This window comes from Chlorocebus sabaeus, chromosome 8 (genome assembly GCF_047675955.1).
Source record: "Chlorocebus sabaeus isolate Y175 chromosome 8, mChlSab1.0.hap1, whole genome shotgun sequence".
NCBI lineage: Eukaryota > Metazoa > Chordata > Mammalia > Primates > Cercopithecidae > Chlorocebus > Chlorocebus sabaeus.
Genome location: NC_132911.1, coordinates 416,141 through 434,752, shown reverse-complemented (window position 1 = coordinate 434,752; position 18,612 = coordinate 416,141). Strand labels below are relative to the sequence as shown.

The 18,612-nt window shown below is 56.0% G+C and overlaps 1 pseudogene; it reads left to right on the top strand.

Moving 5' to 3' along the window:
• LOC119620519 (SH3 domain and tetratricopeptide repeat-containing protein 1-like) overlaps positions 1–17,203 on the top strand; it is a 28,561-nt pseudogene extending 11,358 nt beyond the window's left edge.
• The last annotated feature ends 1,409 nt before the right edge of the window (positions 17,204–18,612 follow it).

The window sequence follows — 18,612 nt, the reverse complement described above, 5'->3', positions numbered from 1 at the left end:
TTTTGGGTGGGTGTTTTGGATAGCCACCTGGTCATTGGGCGGGTGCTTTAGATGGCCACCTGGTCATTGGGCGGGTGCTTTAGAGCCTGGTGTGGCTTTTCTAAGCTTTCTAAGTTTCTAAGTCTCTTAGTCTCTAAGTTTCTAAGTCTATAAGTTTCTAAGTCTCTAAGTTTCTAAGTCTATAAGTTTCTAAGTTTCTAAGTCTATAAGTTTCTAAGTTTTTGTGGCCTATTTTCAATATCTTTCCTAATATGCAGGGGGAGAGAGGATAATATTATTCTCAATATTGCAGAACATGTACATGTCCCCCCGTGATATTGTCCTTAATATTCCAAGGCACAGAAGACGATGTTACTCCCAATATCACAGAAAGTGTCCACCCCCCAGTGATGTTGTTCCCATGATCCAGGAGGGAAGAGGATGATATGACTTTCAACCCCTGCACCCTGCAATGCTCTCACCCTGCAACACTGACACCAGCTCAACCTGACATGAGAGCAGAGGTGCTGGCTGGGGGTGTTCATTGCTTCTCTGTTCTCCCTTGCCAGACTGAGTAGAGGAAGCTGAGACCGAGCAGCCGCAGGAACAAGGTAGGTTTTGCCCGTGGCTCAGGCTTCCTCTGGTTATGAGCTGGGCCTTGGAGTAACGCCGGGGGAGGGGACAGAGCTGAGTACGGTGGGCATTGGATGTGGCTGTCACCCCTCTGTGGTGTGGGCAGGGGACTTGAGGGATATCGCCTGAAGTGGGCCTGAACCTCCCATCTACTCTGGCACTGGAGGCCGTGGGGTCCCACACTTCTTCCAATGAACATGCTGAGCCCCGCCTGGTCCCCGACCGAGGTGGGGCATCCTTTCCACTGCTGAGGCCCACATGTAGCTGTGGGTTCCTTTTTCATGACCTGGAGAAACTGCAGTTCACCCTGTGCTCTGCCTCAGAGATGGGAGGCCACACTGCCCTCAGCAGGTAGCGGAATTGCCTTAGGTTACAGGGGTCTCAACTGAGGTCCCTGAAGGGTCTGCTCCTTCCTGGGGAGCCAGTGGGGAAGGGAAGGCTGTTGTAGGTTTGCCTCACGGAGGGGGTGGTTCTACCCTCTGCCAAAGTCACTGGAGCAAAGGCACGTGGCTCTCCAGCTGCCCCAGAGGCCAGGATAATGGCTGGGAGGGGCTGTGTGCCTCTGCCGGGTGGGGGAGATTTCTTAGCTAATCTAGTATAGTCAAGTCAGACATTTGCCTCTAAATCATATTTATTTGTTTTTTTAATTCCAAGGCTTTACACATGAATAAGGAGGCCGTTTGTATTGAAAATATTTTTTACATGTGATCTTGAAACAGAGAGTCTGTTTCAATCTAGGTTTTTCCCTTCCCAGTAATGCCTCCTTTCATCCCAGGTTTTCCAACAGGAAATGCGCTTGTTTGCTCACCTCTGGGAGGGGGTTTTGGCTAGGAATCCACCAAAGCCAGCAGGCACCAGTGGGCTGCTGGAGCAGTCTGGCCTTTGTTAACCCTTTAGGAACCGTGGGCTTCAGGTTTTCAGACCATCCAAGGTGAAGGTGGCCACAGGGGCCTGGAAGCTTTCCCATCCTTCCTGCAGGGATGGTCCGTTTCCCTGCACGGAGCTGGGTACATGGGTACAACACCCCTGTCCTGTGCCTTCGGTGGCTTTACCAATTTTGCATAGCAGCTTTTGAGCTGATCAATAGCTCTGATTGGCTATTGAGGATTTCATGGATTCCTGTGCCCCACCGGGGGGCCCAATATGCTGACAGAAGTTACATTTGTAGTTGTGGTGCTGCATATTCATGGGTCCAGTTAGAAGGCTTTGATTCTTTCTGAAGGGAAAGGCATCTCTGAGGGATCACTGAGCTGACATAGTCTCCTAAAACCTTGCTGTCAGGTGGGTGACAAAACAGGACAGGAGGGTGATTTTGTAGGAGAGTCGGGCCACGGGCCTGCGTGTTCTCTCTGTCCCCATAGTGCCGGAGTTCCTCCGTACTCCAGGCCTGGGTTTGCATTGCACATAATTCTCAAGGGCTCATGGCAAGCTGCGCCAGGGACACAGAGTGCGGGGATGTGGGGACCCTGCCCCCAGTGGACCAAGGACTCACTGCCGGACTCTAATCTGTCTAGGTGTTTTTGTGACTTGCAGAAATACCTCCTCTTTGCCTGGGCCTGGATCCACAGGAGACCCTGCCGAAGGTGAAGAATGTTCTGAAACAATGCAAGACCTGCCCAGGCTGCCCCCAGGAGCCAGCGTCCTGGGGTCTCTGTGCAGCATCCAGCAACGTGACCTTACAGGACCCCAAGGAGCCCTCCTTGTTGTTGGAAGCTGAGGACCACTGAGAGGACCCAGAGGCCCTGAGCTCACTGCTGCTGTTCCTGAACGCCCCCGGGTCCAAGGCCAGCTTCTGTGGGGCATGTTCAGCAGCTTTAGTGACGAAGAGGAGCTGACTGGGTGCCTGGCACAGGCCCGAGGCGTGGCCAAGAAAGCGACTCTGCTTCCTCCTGGGGCGGCTGTGCAGCAGGAGGCTCATGCTGTCCCAGGCCCGGGTGTACTTTGAGGAAGCCCTGGGGGCCCTGGAAGGCAGCTTTGGGGACCTGTTCCTGGTGGTGGCTGTGTATGCCAACCTGGCCGGCATTTACCAGAAGCAGAACGGGAGAAGTGTACATAGGTGGTTCCCAAAGCCATGGCCCTGCTCCTGGGGACGCCCGGCTACATCTGCAGCACCGAGGTGGAGGGAGAGCTCCTGCAGCTACCGCTGCAGCAGGCGTTGCGTGGCCAGAGCCTACAGGCCGAGGCCCGGGCCTGCTTCCTGCTGGCCAGGCACCATGCGCACCTCAAGCAGCCCGAGGAGGCCCTGCCCTTCCTGGAGCGGCTGTTGCTTTTGCACAGGGACTAGGGAGCCCCAGAGGCTGCGTGGCTCTCAGACTGCTCCCTACTCCTGGCTGACATCTACTCCTGGCTCCTACTCCTGGCCGCAAGTGCCTGCTCCACCTGGGGCTGAGCTGTGTCAAGGTGGCCTCATTGAGGACACAGGACTCACTGGCCGGCTCGCTGAGAAGCGTGAACCTGGTGCTCCAGAACGCCCTCCAGCCCCACAGCCTCCCCACCCAGACTTCCCACTACCTCAGGGGATCACTGGCTTCCCTAACCCCGGGCACAGGCCAGGCGCTGCTCGGCCTTCTCCACGCCAGCCTGGCCCAACTGTACAGCCACCGTGGCTACCACGGCCCAGCCATCACCTTCATGACATAGGCAGTGGAAGCCAGCGCTGTTGCCAGAGTCCGTGCCATCCTGGACCGCCTGATGGCCCTGGCCTGGCTGCACGTGCTTCATGGACAGAGCCCGTTGGCCCTGAACATCCTGCAGTCTGTCCAGGATGCAGTGGTGGCCAGCGAGGACCAGGAGGGTGTGATTGCCAACATGGTGGCCGTGGCTCTGAAGAGGACGGGCCGGACGAGCCAGACAGCTGCAGGCTACTACTGCGCCCTATGGGCGGCTTGGGACCTGGGCCAGTGGAGGAACCAGGCAGTAGTGCTGGCCAACTTCAGGACCCTGTGCCTGCACGCGAGTGCCAGCAGGCTGGCCCAGCACTAACTCCTGGGGGCCGTGCGGCTGTTCTCGAGGCTGCCCTGCAGGGAGTGTGGCCGGGACTTCACCCACATACTCCTGTAGCTGGGTACCCCTGCACCCGCCAGGGCCCGGCCCAGCAGGGCAAGGGCTACTATGAGTGGGCCCTTCTGGTCACCGAGGGGATGGATGCCGTGGAGAGTGAGTGCCAGTTCCTCCTGTGCGCCCTCTGGGGCCACTCGGGTCAGGGCACACCTGGGGTTTGTGATTCGGAAACAAGTGGTGGTTTATCCACCATCGAAAGTGCTGAGTCATGGCCAGCAGTAGATGTTGGCAAACGCCCTGGAGACAGGCGGTTCCCATGCAGGGCCAGGCCCTCTGTGCCCTACTGAGGCAGCCAGCTCTTCCTGGTTTGCCCAGGGACCATCCTGCCTTGAGCACTGAAGGTCCTGCATGCTGAGAATTCCTAGACATAACCCTGGGATCAAGGCAGGCTCGGCTGCGCTGGGACTTCGGGCCCCACCATGAGCCAGGCCCTGAACACCAGTTCTTGTGTCCGTGTTATCTGCTTGGAATGTTGGCAGCCTGCACACCTGTCATCCCACTTCACAGAGGACACGGGGCGGGTGATTGCCCAAAGCCGCAGAGCAGTTCATGCAAAAGCAGCTCGTTGTGCAGTGTGCCAGGCCCCCCCCACAAATGGGGCTTGTGGGGTCCTCGGGTGGCAGAGACTGAGCATGAGAATGTGAGCTTCAGGCCCCAGAAGCCACAAAAGGGTGAGTGGCGTGATGGTGGGGCAGCACTTGGCCCCGGGTTAGGGAAGCCTCTTTAGTCTGGGACCAGAGGGTTGAGAGCATTTAGTCAAGTAATAGGTGGTGGGGGAGGGGCTGGTGGTGGAGCCTGTGTGAAGACCCAGGGGTGAGTGAGTGGGGGTGAGTGAGCGGGGATGAGTGGGGTGTGAGTGAGCGGGGTGTGAGCGGGGGTGAGTGAGCTGGGGTGAGTGAGCAAGAGTGTGAGCGGGGATGAGTGGGGTGTGAGCGGGGGTGAGTGAGCGGGGATGAGTGGGGTGTGAGCGGGGGTGAGTAAGTGGGGGTGAGTGAGCGGTAGTGTGAGCGGGGATGAGCGGGGGTGAGTGAATGGGGGTGAGTGAGTGGGGTGGGAGCGGGGATGAGTGAATGGGGGTGAGTGAGCGAGAGTGGGAGCGGGGATGAGTGAATGGGGGTGAGTGAGTGGGGTGGGAGCGGGGATGAGTGAATGGGGGTGAGTGAGCGGGAGTGGGAGCGGGGATGAGTGGGGTGGGAGCGGGGATGAGCGAACGGGGCTTATGCAGGGAGGTGCAGAGTTGGGAGGGGGTGGGTTGGGTGCTGGATGGTGAGAAGCTCTTCTGGAGAGCTAAGCAGGGCCTGGGGCCTCAGGCTATGGCTTGGCCTTTTCCCCAAGAGCACTGGGGAGCCATGGAGTGCTATCGAACAGTCTCTGCAGACTGAGCAGTGAACGGACAGTAGGTGGGCAGGGCTGTCTGAAATCTAGGCCACAGAGAATAGATGAGGAAGTTGAGTCCAGGGAAATGGCTGAGATAAGGGATACTGTTGAGTTCCCTCTGCCTTGCAGCGTTTTGTCATGGCATAGTGAGACCACTCAGAGGTGCCTCCTGTGGCCTGGACCAGAGCCCCAGGGGCTGTGACCAAACCTGCGCATTTCCCAGCACAGGCCCGGCACCCACTCCTGGCCCTAGGAGGGGTGAGATTTTGGAAAGGACTGAGTGAAGGGGCCCCGGTCCCACACATCTGCCCAAGGAGGGTTGGGGGATTCAGACCCAGGCTTCTTCCCCAGGGGCATTCTCTGACTGGAAGGAGACCCTCCAGGAACCCAGCGTCCCAGGCCCCACTGCAGCCTCCGCTGGCTCCTGGCACAATAGACTCTGGCACCTCTTCCTGTGAGGCCCTCCCCGGGGTGCTGGGGGATTCAGACTTGGAAATGCAGGCCAGGGAACGGGGATCATGCTTCCCTGTCTCCCCACCCTGCGCTGAACTCTCGAGGAGACCGAGGGCGGGGCTGATACCCCACATGCTTCCTTGGGGTCATTTTTGAGTCACTTTCGGTAGTTTGTGTCCTTCTAGGAGTTTGGTTGTTGTGTCTAGATGGTCTGGTTTGTTGGTGTACAATTGTTCGTAGTGTTTTCATGGAATCCTTTTATTTCTGTCAGGTCGGCAATAATGTTTCCTCTTTCATTTCTGATTTTAGAAACTTGGGTTTTTAATTTTTTATTTCTTCATTTTTATTAGAGATGGTGTCTCATCATGTTCCCCCAGGCTGGTCTTGAATGCTGGCCTCAGCGATCCTTCCACCTCGGTCTCACAAAGTGCGGGGATGACAGGCATGAGCCATGGTGCTCAGTCTCCAATTTTAGTCATTTGTGTCTCATCTTTCTTTTCTTGGTCAGTCTGGTGAAAGATTTGTCAATTTTGTTATTATTTTCAAAAAACCCACCTTCGGTTCTGTTGATTATCTCTTTTGTTTTTCCATTCTCTATATTTTTACTTCCCATTTCCACTCTCATGTTTATTATTTTCTTCCTTTTATTCACTTTGGGTTTAGTTCTTTTTCTAGTTTCTCAAGGTGGAAGGTTAGGTTTTTGATTTGAGATTTTTCTTCTTTCTTTGAATGTAGACATTTACAGTTATAAATTTCCCTTTCAGCATTGCCTTAGCTGCATCTTGGAATGTTTGATACACTGTGCTTTTTTTTTTTTTTTTTTTTTTTAAGACAGAGTTTTGCTCTATTGCCCAGGCTGGGGTGCAGTGGTGTAATCTTGGCTCACTGCAACTTCTACCCAGGTTCAAGCCATTCTCATGCCTCAGCTTCCCGAGTAGCTGGAATTAGAGATGTGCACCACCACACCCGGCTAATTTTTGTGGTTTTTTTTTTTTTTTTTTTTTTTTTTCAATAGAGACGGGATTTCACCATGTTTCCCAGGCTGATCTCAAACTCCTGGACTCAAGCGATCCTCCCACCTCGGCCTCCCACAGTGCTGGGATGAGAGGCGTGAGCCACCGCGCTGGCCCGGGCTGTGCATTTGTTTGCATTCTTCTCAAATTAGTTTTCGGTTTCCCTGATGGTCTCTTTGACTCACTGGTTGTTTAGGAGTGTGTAATTTCCACATATTTTTGAATTTTCCACATTTCCTTCACTGTCGATTTCCAGTTTCGTGCCAGTACAGCTGAAGAACACCTCTGCTTTGGTCTCAGTCCTTCTCCCTTCACTGAGGCTCCTTTTGTGGCCTGGCACATGGTCTGTCATGGGGAATGTCCCATGGGTGCTCAAAAGGATTGTGTATTCAGCTGTTGTTGGGTGGCGTGTGTGACAGATGTCCATTCGGTGTATCTGTTTTCCTGTGTTAATCTCCGGAATGTTTCTGACACTAGAAAATCAGAAGTTTTCCACAGTTCCCAGCGCCCTGGCTTTGGGAGAGGCCAGTGAGCCTGTGGGTTTGGAGCCTGGTTGCATGAGAGAAGCATGTGTGGGAATGCCAGGGGCCGGCTTTGAACCCCATTCCCCCAACATGATGCCGTGTGTGGCAGACATAACGCTTGGCTTTGCTCTCTCAGGGTTCCATCTGTGACAGGGGCTACTTGTGCCTCTGACCTCATCAGCTCAGGCTGAAGGTGGCCCTGGTCCTGGCCAGAGGGGCTTTGTGAAGCAGAAATAGATGGCCTGGTGCAGGGGCCGAGCCCCTGCTGTTCACTCTGTGTCCATCCACAACCTCGGCCCTGGGAGTTGTAAAGAAGGCCGGCCTGTACCATGAACATCTGCACCAAGGTGTGCCCATGTCACAGGGTGCTCGGCGTCTGCCCTGGCACAGGTGCATGGCCTGTCTGCGCTCAGGCGCCCCGCCTATGGGGCCCAGGCTCACAGAGGTGTGAAAGAGGCAAGCAGGGGCCTCCGAGCCCAGCCAGCCTCGCTTCGATGCTGGGAGACTAACGTCTTCCATTTTGTCTTCTGCCCAGGCCAGCTGCGGGCCGTCCAGTGGCTGTGCTACTTCTACAGCGCCGTCAAGCCCAGCGAGGCCCAGTATGTCATCTACCACGATCTCCAGCTGTCCCTGGCCCACAAGGTGGCCGACAAGGTGCTGGAGGGGCAGCTCCTGGAGACCATCAGTCAACTGTACCTGTCCCTGGGCACGGAGCGGTAAGGGCTAGCTTTGCAGGGGTGGAGGTGGGGGTAGGCAGGGAGAGGGGCACAGGGAAGCTGGCCCAGGGCCCAGCAGCCCCTCTCCTTTTGAGCATTTGGTGCTTTGGCATCAGATGCTTTGAGCTGGTGGGCCTGGGGTCATCCCAGGGCTGCTGCTAGCCCGTGAGTCACAGCTTGAGCCTCCCTTGTTGGGTCAAAGGTCATCTCAACCCCAGCAGAGGCAGTAGGTGCACTCTGGGCTGTTCTTCCTACTATGGTGGCTTTTGTCATCTGACCTATGCCTGCCCCGAGTCTTCACTCCTGGCCTTCGTCTGTCCCCTTAAATGTGACCACAGCAGCCACCTGTGGCTTCTCTCCCACAGAAGACAGAGCCAGTTGTGTCACCTGCTTCCCTGGGGCAGGGTTTCAAGGTCTCACGTCCCATATGTGGCCTACTCACCTTCCCCCAAGCATCCTGACCTGGTGGGGTAACCATGGCCCTGGCCACCCCACCCACAGGGTCTGGTGACATTGCTGCAGTCACACCCCCTCGAGTGTCGGACTTACTTAGAGAACAGGGAAGGAGCCAGATTCCATGGGGACCTGGAAGACTGGCTCCAGTCTTGGCCTCAGGTTCGCAGAAGGAAAATGGGCCAGTGTGCTAGAGCCATGCTTCTCAAAGTGTAGTCCCTGGACCAGTAGAGCAGCATCCATGTCACCTAGGAGCTTGTGGCAAGTGGGAGTTCTAGGGCCTGCCCCAGGCCTGTGGAGTTGGAAGCTCTGGGGGCAGGGCCAGCAAGCTATAAGGACAGGCCTCCGGGTGACTGTGATGCCTGCACAGCTTGAGAACCATCGGCCTAGATAGCCTCTGAACACTAACGGCTCCTGGTGCGTCTGGAGAAGACACAGGCCATATCTGGGAGGCAGGGGAGATGGACGAGCACACTCCTCCTGCCACAGGGCAGCACGATGCTCGATTCCCTCAGAAGGATGTCCTTCATCTTTTCCATGCCGTGTGTGTTCACCCTGGGTCTCCCAGCTGCCTGGCAAGGGCAGAACACTGCACACACAAGAGGGCCGTTCCCAGTCCCCACATGCCAGATTCATCTGTCACCAGACCCACGGGAGGAGGCAGACTGGTTCCAGGAGGATGAGAGCCCTTGTTCTGACACCTGCGTCTGATTCCAGTGATTCCAGGGCCTACAAATCCTCTCTGGACTACACCAAACGAAGTCTGGAGATTTTCGTTGACCTCCAGAGGAAAGAGAAGGAGGCGCATGCCTGGCTGCAAGCAGGGAGGATCTATTACATCCTGCGGCAGAGCGAGCTGGTGGACCTGTAAATCCAGGTGAGTGGCAAGGGATGCAGGAGGACCCCTGTGCTGTTCACTCTCTGTCCATCCACCCATCCATTCATCCTTCCATCCATCCATCCTTTTATCATCCATCTATTCACTCGTCTATCCATCCATTCACCTGTCCATCCACCCATCCATTCATCCTTCCATCATCTATCTGTTTACCTGCTCATCCTTCTCTCCATCAATCCATCCTCCATCCATCCATCCATTCTTCCTTCATCTTCCCATACACCTGTGGGTCCTTCCATCCATCCATCCATCATGCATCCATCCATCCATCCTTCCATCATCCATTCATCTGTTCGTCTTTCCACGCATCCATCCATCCATCCATCATCCATCCATCCGTCCATCCATCTATCCTCCATCCGTCCATCCATCCATCTATCATCCATCCATCCATCATCCATCCATCCTTTTATCATCCATTCGTTCACCTGTCCATCCATCCATCCTTCCGTCTATCTTTCCATCATCTATCCAACTGTTCATCCTTCTATCCATCCATCCATCCATCATGCTTCTGTTCACCTCTTCGTCCATCCATCCATCTTTCCATCTAGCCTTCCGTCCGTCCATCCTTCCATCCATCCTTCCATCCATCTTTCCATTATCCATCCAACCATCTTCCATCCATTCACTTGTCCATTCGTCTATTCATTCAGTCATCATCCATCCTTTTATCATCCATTCTTTTATCATCCATCCATCCATTCACCTGTTCATCCATCCCTCCATCCATTCTTCCTTCCTTCCATCATCCATTCACCTGTTCATTCTTCCATCCATCCATCGTCCATCCATCCATCATCCATCCATCCTTCCATCATTCATCCACTCGCCTGCTCATCCATCCATCCATCCTTCTATCATCCATCCATTCACCTGTTCATCCTTCCATTCATCTGTTCATCCTTCCATTCATCCATCCATCATCCATCCGTCCATCTATCATTCATTCATTCCTTTATCATCCATTCATTTAGCCACCATCCATCCACCTGTTTGTCCATTCATCCATCCATCCTTCCATTATCCATCCATTCACCTGATCATCCTTCCATCCATCCATCCTTCATCCATCCATCCATCCATTTATCCATTCATCCATATATCCATCCATCCATCTATCATCCATCTATCCTTCCATCATCCATCCACTCGTCTCCTGTTCATCCTTCCATCCATCCATTTATCCATTCATCCATATATCCATCCATCCATCTATCCATCTTTCCTTCCATCATCCATCCATTCATCTGTTCATCCTTCCATCCATCCATCATCCATCCATCTGTCCATTCATCCATCCATCCTTTTATCATCCATCCTTCATTTATCATCCATCCATTCACCCATCTATCCATCCATCCGTCCATTCACCATCCATTCACCTGTTCATCTTTCCATCCTTCCATCCATCCGCTTGTTTATCCTTCCATCCATCCACCATTCATCCATCCACCATTCATCCATCATTCAACCATCCATCATTCATCCATCCATCCATTTATCCATTCGTCCATATATCCATCCGTCATCCATCCATCCTTCCATCAACCATCTACTCACCTCCTGTTCTTCCTTCCATCTATCCATCATTCATCCATCCTTTTATCCATCCATTCACCCGTCTATCCATTCACCTGTTGTTCCATCCATCTATCATCCATCCACCCATCCGTTCATCCATCCTTTCTCCCATCCATCCATTCACCCACCCACCAATCTACCTATTAATGCATCCCTCCATTCATCTATCTGTCCATTTGTTTATCCATACATTCGTATATCCACCATCTATCCATCCACATGTACATACATCATCTACCCTCCACCCATCCATAATCTACCCACCCATACATACATACAGACATACACACATCATTCCATCCATCCACCCCTCCCAGCATTAATCTATCCACACACCCGTCCATCCATGTGTCTATATCTCCTCATCCATTCATCCATCCATCCACTCATTCCTAAGCCACTGCTGAGCACCTGTTGTGTGCCTTTTCCCTCCCTCCACCTGGTTCCCTCACATCCTCCCCCGGTGGCCAGCATCTTCTCCCTGAGGGCAGAGGCGCAGCCCCTCACAGTGCCCAGCACCTGCTGGTATACAGCACATGCTCAAATAATGTGACCACTGAGTTAACACACAGAAGAACTTGCTCCAAGCGACAGGTGGCACATCTCCTTACAAAATGAATCTTAATCATAGTGGCTGTTTTCAGAGGCTTTCCCAAACGCAGTGTGATCTGGAACAAATTGTGAAGCACACGAGCCTGGTGAAGCTTTCATTATTGAGCACCTGCTGTATACCTCCTTGAGCTGAGGAGAGGGATCAAGAGCTCATGGTCAAGAGGGGACCAGGCCCACCCACAAACACTGTTGATGTGGCAGGGATGTGGCAACGCAGAAAGGAGCCAGGGGCTGGGCTCCCAGCAATCTGGGGGCCACGGAGACTGGTTTGAGTGCAGGTGGAGTGGGCTAGGGCTAACCCTGTTGGTAGGATTCACAGGTATCAGGCTCCTGGGCTGCAGCTGCTCAGTCACCTCCCGGCACTCAGGTGCATCAGTTCATTGTCCTCATGCCAGTGGTGGGAGCAACCCTCATGCACAGGGTCTGAAAAATGCTCAGGTGTACCTGTACTGTGTGAGAGGAAGGAGCCTGGCAAAGGCGCACGTAGCCTCCTCGCTAGGTGTGGGTCTTGAGGGAACTTCTGTCTCCTTTCAGGTGGCACAGAATGTGGACCTGTACACAGGCGACCCCAACCTGGGGCTGGAGCTGTTTGAGGAAGCTGGAGACATCTTCTTCAATGGGGCCTGGGAGCGGGAGGAAGGCATGTCCTTCTACCGGGTGAGCTGGCCTGTGGGCTGATGTGGGTGGGCCTCAGTGGGGCACCTGGAGGGCTGAGGCACAGGTGTAGCAGGGTAGAGGCCTCACACCTGGAGGCAGGGCCACCCATGCACATGATGAGTTTCCAAGTGGTCTCACTGGGAATGATATTGACCATGCCCCTGCCCGGGACAAACGCTCAGGGCCTGGACATGACAATGGCTCTACCCTTGTACCTGATGACCTCAAGCAACCATGAGGGGGAAGTCCTGTCCCCATCTTCCAGATGAGGAAACCGAGGCTCAGAGAGGCACAGGGATATGTCAAAGGACACACAGCATACCAGTGGGAGGCCCAGGTCTGCATGCATCCCAGAGTGGGGCAGCTTCTCCCTTCCTCTGAGCTCACGGTGTGGCTCAGCCCTGGGCACAGATAAATGTGGTGTTTTTAGAGCGGAGAGGAGTGCTGGCTTCCCCCAGTCAGACCCCCGGTGGGTCTCCGAGGTGGGAGAGGCTGGTCTGAGGCTGTCGGGTGTAGCTAGATGGGCGGCAGGTGACTCTTCAGCCCCCAACTTGGGTGTCTGAACTATGTGTTATCCCAGAGCACAGAGCTGTGTCGAGGTGCAGGGGTAGCTGGGGCCTGGGAAGCTCCAAGCACATGTTTGAGCTCTGAGAAGGGCGCTGGGCAAGGTGGGTGCTGTGGGAAACCTGACCCCACCTGCCTGTGTGGTAGGACCAGTCCCTGCCCCTGGCAGTGACTACGGGCAACCGCAAGGTGGAGCTGCAGCTACAGCTGTGCAACAAGCTGGTGGCACTCCTGGCCACACTGGAGAAGCCCCAGGAGGGCTTGGAGTTTGCCTACATGGCCCTAGCACTCAGCATCACTCTGGGTAAGTCCCCTGAGCCGCTGCCCTGCCAGGACCCACACTTTGCCAGAGCCCAGCCTCCAGGTCTGCAGGCCAGGAGCTGAAACAGCTGCTGGATTTTCCTGGTCTCCTGTCCAGGCAGGCAGATCTGCCCAACTGGCTTCCCCGTCCGGCTGTGAGGAACAGCCCGAGGTCTCTCACGCAGTGCAGAGTTCCCTGCCTGACTGAGCTCTGCTTCCTCTGCCTGTTCCCGCTGCTGACCACAAGGGCCGCCCAGTGTGCCCTCTGCCTTCCAGACATGCCAGGCATCTCATTGGTCCCTGTATGTGTCAGGCTGAGTGGCACATTCCCTTTCTCTTGTTCCCTTCCCACCCTCATCAACCACACGGCTCTCTGGCTGATAAAATCCCGGTTCCTCTTCCAGCAGTCTGCCCCTTAAGGCCGGGCATCCCCTGGTGCTGTGCCAGGGTCATCTGTCCCCCTCCAGAGACAGAGAACCCTAGGCAGGCCACATGCCCCAGCGCCTTGTGTCCCGTGGCCCTGTACACAGTAGGTGTGCAGCTGACTCCCCAAGGTAGGGGACTCTGATCGTGACACACCCAGGAGGAGTCAGATGTCATGTCTGTGGGTTGCCTGGAGCCAGGGAGCCCGGGAGTACCTGGACTGCATGGCTTTTGGGCTCCTCTGGTTAAAACCAGTGAGCAAAGGCAGGTGGCTATGTGTAGACACAGAGCTGGGCCATCCAAGTCCCACTTTGCCAAAGCCTCACAGTAGACAGGGGCAGGCCTTATTAGTTCTGCTTTGCAGATGGGAAAGTGAGTCTGGGAACCTGGAAGAGAATGGCCAGAGCTGCCCAGGTGACCACAGGTGCCTGGAGGCAAGTCAGGTGTGCTGCCTGGGGTCTGCATACCTGCTCCTGAGGGGCCTGTGCCCTCCCTGCCCCAGGGAGCCACGTCCTCACACCTGCCCCTTTGGCCTGCACCCCAGGTGACCGGCTGAACGAGCGCGTGGCCTACCACCGGCTGGCCGCCCTGCACCACCGGCTGGGCCATGACAAGCTGGCGGAGCACTTCTACCTCAAGGCCCTGTAGCTCTGCAACTCGCCGCTGGAGTTCGACGAGGAGACCCTGTACTACGTGAAGTTGTACCTGATGCTCGGTGATATCATCTTCTATGACCTGAAGGTGGGTAGGAGGGGCAGGGCTCGGAGTGTTCCCAGCCCCCTCGGGGTGGGATCCCAGAGGCCTGGGTTCCAGCCTTCCTTAGGAATGGCCCAGTGGCCTCCCTGGAGCTCTGTACCCAGCTGGAGGAGCCAGCAAGCTTAGCAGATATAATCCAGCTCCCAAGATGGCCAGGTCCCACCCTCAGGAACTCAGTCTCAGCCACGGAGGCTAACACACGAGTGGGCAATGGTGGCCTCTGAGTAAAGAAGGGGGATTGTAGTCAGGGGGCCCTCCTGGAGGAGGTGACACCAAAGCTGAGTCTTGACAGTCAAGTGTCAAGTTGCATTTAACAAAGAAAACAGGGTCGGGAGAGTGACATTTCAGAGGATGGCATCATCCTCACATTGAATCCACGTTGCAAGATCCAACCCAAATCCTGGCACCTCCTCTAGGAAACCTGCCCAGGGTGCCAGCCTGCACTGAGCAACTCCTTCCTAGAGTCCCGAGACACCTTGAATCTTCACACCACCCAGGAAGGGTGGGGTGGGACCAGTGTCTTACCATTGGGTTCACAGACAGGGAAACCCCAGCTCAGGGCAGGTGTATTGGGGCGAGGCCCCAGCCAGCCAGGCCTAGGCCTTGCTGGGTCGGGTCGGTCTGGAGGGGACGTGCTGTGCTCCCTCTGCCCCCAGCCCTGCAGGGCTGGAGAGCTGGGACTGGCAGACTCAGACCTGGGCTGTCTCCACCCCTCTGCCCAGGAGGCACCGCCCCTCCTCAGCATCGCACTGGCACCGCGTCAGTGCTCCTTATGGGCTGAGGGGCCAGGGCACTCTAGTCCAGGGGCCGAGATCTTGGGGGCCTTAGAACAACATAAGGAGCTGGGGCAGCCCTAAGACCCTGCCCCGTATTCCCCACCGCAGGCCTACGGCGGCCCGGGACGCCTCAGCCCAGTGCTGGCGACACCTGGTGGTCAGAAGTGGTCCCTGTGGACTCCCAAGTCCCAGCCAGACAGGGAGGTGCCAAGTGTCAGGCCCAGGGGGACACTGCTCACCGCTCAGGGGCTCACCTGGGACCCAGGAGGACGGGCCTCCCAGAAGAGGCCTTTATCTCTCTTGGTCAAGCCTGCCACCCACTCCGCCTGTCCAGGAGAAAGGAAAGGGCCAAGTAGTACCTGAGAGGCCAAAGTCCACTGTTGGGGTCGAGGGGCAGAGGCCTCCTTCACCTCCTTGCCATGCACAGTCCTCCTTCACCTCCTTCCCCTGCACAGTCCTTCTTCCCATGTACAGTCCTCCTTCCCCTTCACAACCCCCCTTCACCTCCTTCCCATGCACAGTCCTCCTTCCCATGCACAGCCCTCTGGGCCTCATCGTGACTGTGCTGTCAGCACAGGCCAGCTTCCCACAGGGAAGCCCCCTTAGAATTCCCCAAGGGCAGCTGTCTTTCCAAGGCTACACCCTTCTCCTTGTATAGGAGGCTCTGGACCCAGGGCCCAGAGGAGTGGGAGAAAAAGCCGGGCTGGATGGAGTCTGGAAGGCTGGCAGAGAAGCAGGGGAAAATGGGCATCTTTGCCGATTGCCTCTAAAATGGGGTCCCCTTTACACGTGAGAGTGAGCCTTGGAATAGGGTGGATTAGGTGTTTACTGGCTCAGCCTGCCACTCACTAGCTGCTGCACACACTACAGGCACACGGAAATGCACACGCAATTTCACACAGGCACAGGCACGTACACAGGGACACACATGCAGGCACACAAACACGTACGAGCACAGGCACACGCAGAGACATATGCATTGACTGGCTCCTTCCTGTTTAGTTGGGAAGCCCCCACCCCTTCAGGAAGCCTTTGCCTTCCACCCCCAGCTGAGTCTGGGGCCTCCTGGGGACCCCACAGGCTCCTGGGCTTCCCTCTGCCACAGCCCGGGCCACCCTGTGTGGTCAGTGTTGACTCTTAAGTCCTTCAGACTGGGAGCAAGGACGTTAGGCTCAGCCACACACCCAGCGCAGAGTCCAGTGTTCGGCTGGGCTGGGAGCATTGGATGAGCAGTGGCCGTGACTCGGGGACTTCTCACGCCCCTGCTCCGTGTGTGGGGCGGGGCAGTGAGGGAATGGACTGCTGCATCTTGGACTTTGTCATTGGCCCTGGGAGCCATCTTGAGATGGTAAAGAGGGACAGGCCAGGCATGGGTCTTAGAGAGGTCCCTTGGGTGACCCCCATGTGGAGGAGGTGCCTGGGGAGAAGCCGGGTGGGGCATGGGAGGGTGAAGGAGGAAGTCTGGGAGACAGCATCCCAACCCAGGGATGGTGAGTTTGAGCCAAAGATGCATTGAAAATGGGAGTGGATGTCTGGGGAGTCACATTCCGTCAATATTTCAGGGAGCATTGCCAGAGAGGACACCTGAGAGATGGTTTTGTACCTGGCCTGGCCCCTGGAGGGCCTGGAAATGGTCAGCATGGACAGGGGCCAGAGGGGAGCCTAGGTCACTCAACGCTGTGCCCCTGCTGTGGCTTGGAGCCACGGGTCCTGCATCGAACTCTCAGAGCAGGCGGGATCTGCCCTGACCTCAGCCCATGGGGAAAGCAGCCACTGCCTGCAGATAGGGTGGCACTGGGGCAGGAGGCTTGGGGTGATTGGGGTGTAGGGACAGTCAGGAAGGCTTCCAGGGGTGTCAGGGTCATCCCCACCTCCTGCAGCTGAGACCACAGCAGTGTCACAGGCTTCGGGGCTCATGGGGTAAGCCAGCATCGGATGGACATGTGGAATGACCTGGAGACAGGAACGGCCTCTGGGAAGACGGGCTCCGAGTCCCCCTTTTGCTCAGCACGGCCTGTCCCTTTCAGGATCCGTTTGATGCAGCCGGGTACTACCAGCTGGCACTGGCAGCCGCCGTGGACCTGGGCAACAAGGCACAGCTGAAGATCTACACGTGGCCGGCCACCATCTCCCACAACTTCCTCCTGGACTGCGAGAAGTCGCTCTTCTTCTACCAGAAGGCCAGGACCTTCGCCACAGAGCTCAACGTCCGCAGGGTCAACCTACAGCCTCTGCCACTCTGCGGGTGGGCCCCCTGGTTGACCACTAGCCACCCTCACTGAGGACAGCATCCGAGGCAGTGGGTATTGTGCAAGGAGGATGGTCTCCTGCCTCTCCTGGTGTCTCCCGTGGCTCACTTTCTGGGTAATGGAGGCATGAAAGCAGGGTTCAAATAGCAATAAATGTGTTTTTTTTTGCAATAACATACCGAAGTCCCCAAGGCATCCTTCCCTGTGTGCTTCCTGGGCTGTGTCTAGGGGCCAGCTCCTTCCCTGGTGGCAGCCCTCTGATCTTGGGGATGAGAAGGACCCTGAGTCCAACAGACCTGGGTCAGGTCACCATGAGCCTCGGTTTCCTCGGAGACCAGAGGGGAGATGGTGGTGGAACTCCCTGGGCAGCTCCCTGCTCTCCCTGCTCAGAGCTCTTGCTGTAGGTCTCGTGCCACCCTTGCCTTTAACCTTCAGGCCACTATGCCCGGATGTGGGGGCTGCTAGTGTCCTTGTTCGCCATTGAAGAAACAGGCACAGAGAGGTTAGGTGTCTGGCCCACTGTCACACAGCAGGTAGGGACGGAGACGCAGAGCCCAGTTCACTGACCACCACACCACGCTGCCAGCCTGCAGCCAGGAAGGTGTCCCCCATTAGGACCCAAGGCCAGCTCCTGGACCTCTCTTGTGGTGTCAGGACAGCCACAGGCCAGTGAAAGTGGGCCTGGGGATCCCTCTCTCAGTGTCCTCTGCTCCCAGACTCGGTTGGGCCGAGCCTGGCCAGTCCCACCTCTGGCCACTGGTCAGCCCTGTAGTGAGATGCAGGGATCTCCGTCTGTGTAGACGCTGCTACCCAGTATTGAAAGCCTTATCTGGGCTGCCCCCCAGCCTTCCCCCACGTACCCCTCCCGTTCCGGCCCCTGGCCGTCATCCCAGTCCCAGGAATCCCAGGTTTTCCTTCTTGGAATCTCTTGGCCCCAGGGAACACAGTTCACACGGTCTCTTTGCCAGTTTACACAAGAAAACCGAGGTTCAGAGACTATGGGTGTCCCACGTGATTCTCACGTACACTGCACTCTCCCAGGCCCCTCTTTTAAACACTTTAAATGAGGTGACTTTCACATCGCACGCAATTAACTATTTCAACGCGATTAATGTGGTGGCTTTTGTACATTCACAGTCCTGTGCAACCACTCACGCCATCTAGTTTCAAACTATATTCATCTCCCCAGAAGAAACCTCCCATCCTCAGTAAGTAGTTACGGCTCCTTGGTATCCCCCAAGCCCCTCGTTTAATAGAAGGGGAAACTGAGGCCCCGAGAGAGACTTGCCAGTGGGCGGAGCTCTGATAATAAGGAATCAGGCACCCATCTGCTGGTTCAGTCCTGGGTTGGTTTTCCACCCAGCAGAGGTGACAGAGCCAGGAGGTTCTGGGACCCCATGCTTGCAGCCAGAGCCGAGCCCTTCCCTGAGTCTCCCCACCAGGGGGCAGCAGAGAGCTTTCCAGAACTGGCCGCGGGGCTGGCGGGAAGCAGCGGGTCAAAGCTGCTGACAAACCTCAGCTGGACCCCAGATCGCTGTCTCTGTGGGTTGGGTTTGGGAATTGGAGAGGAGGCCGCATGATTGGA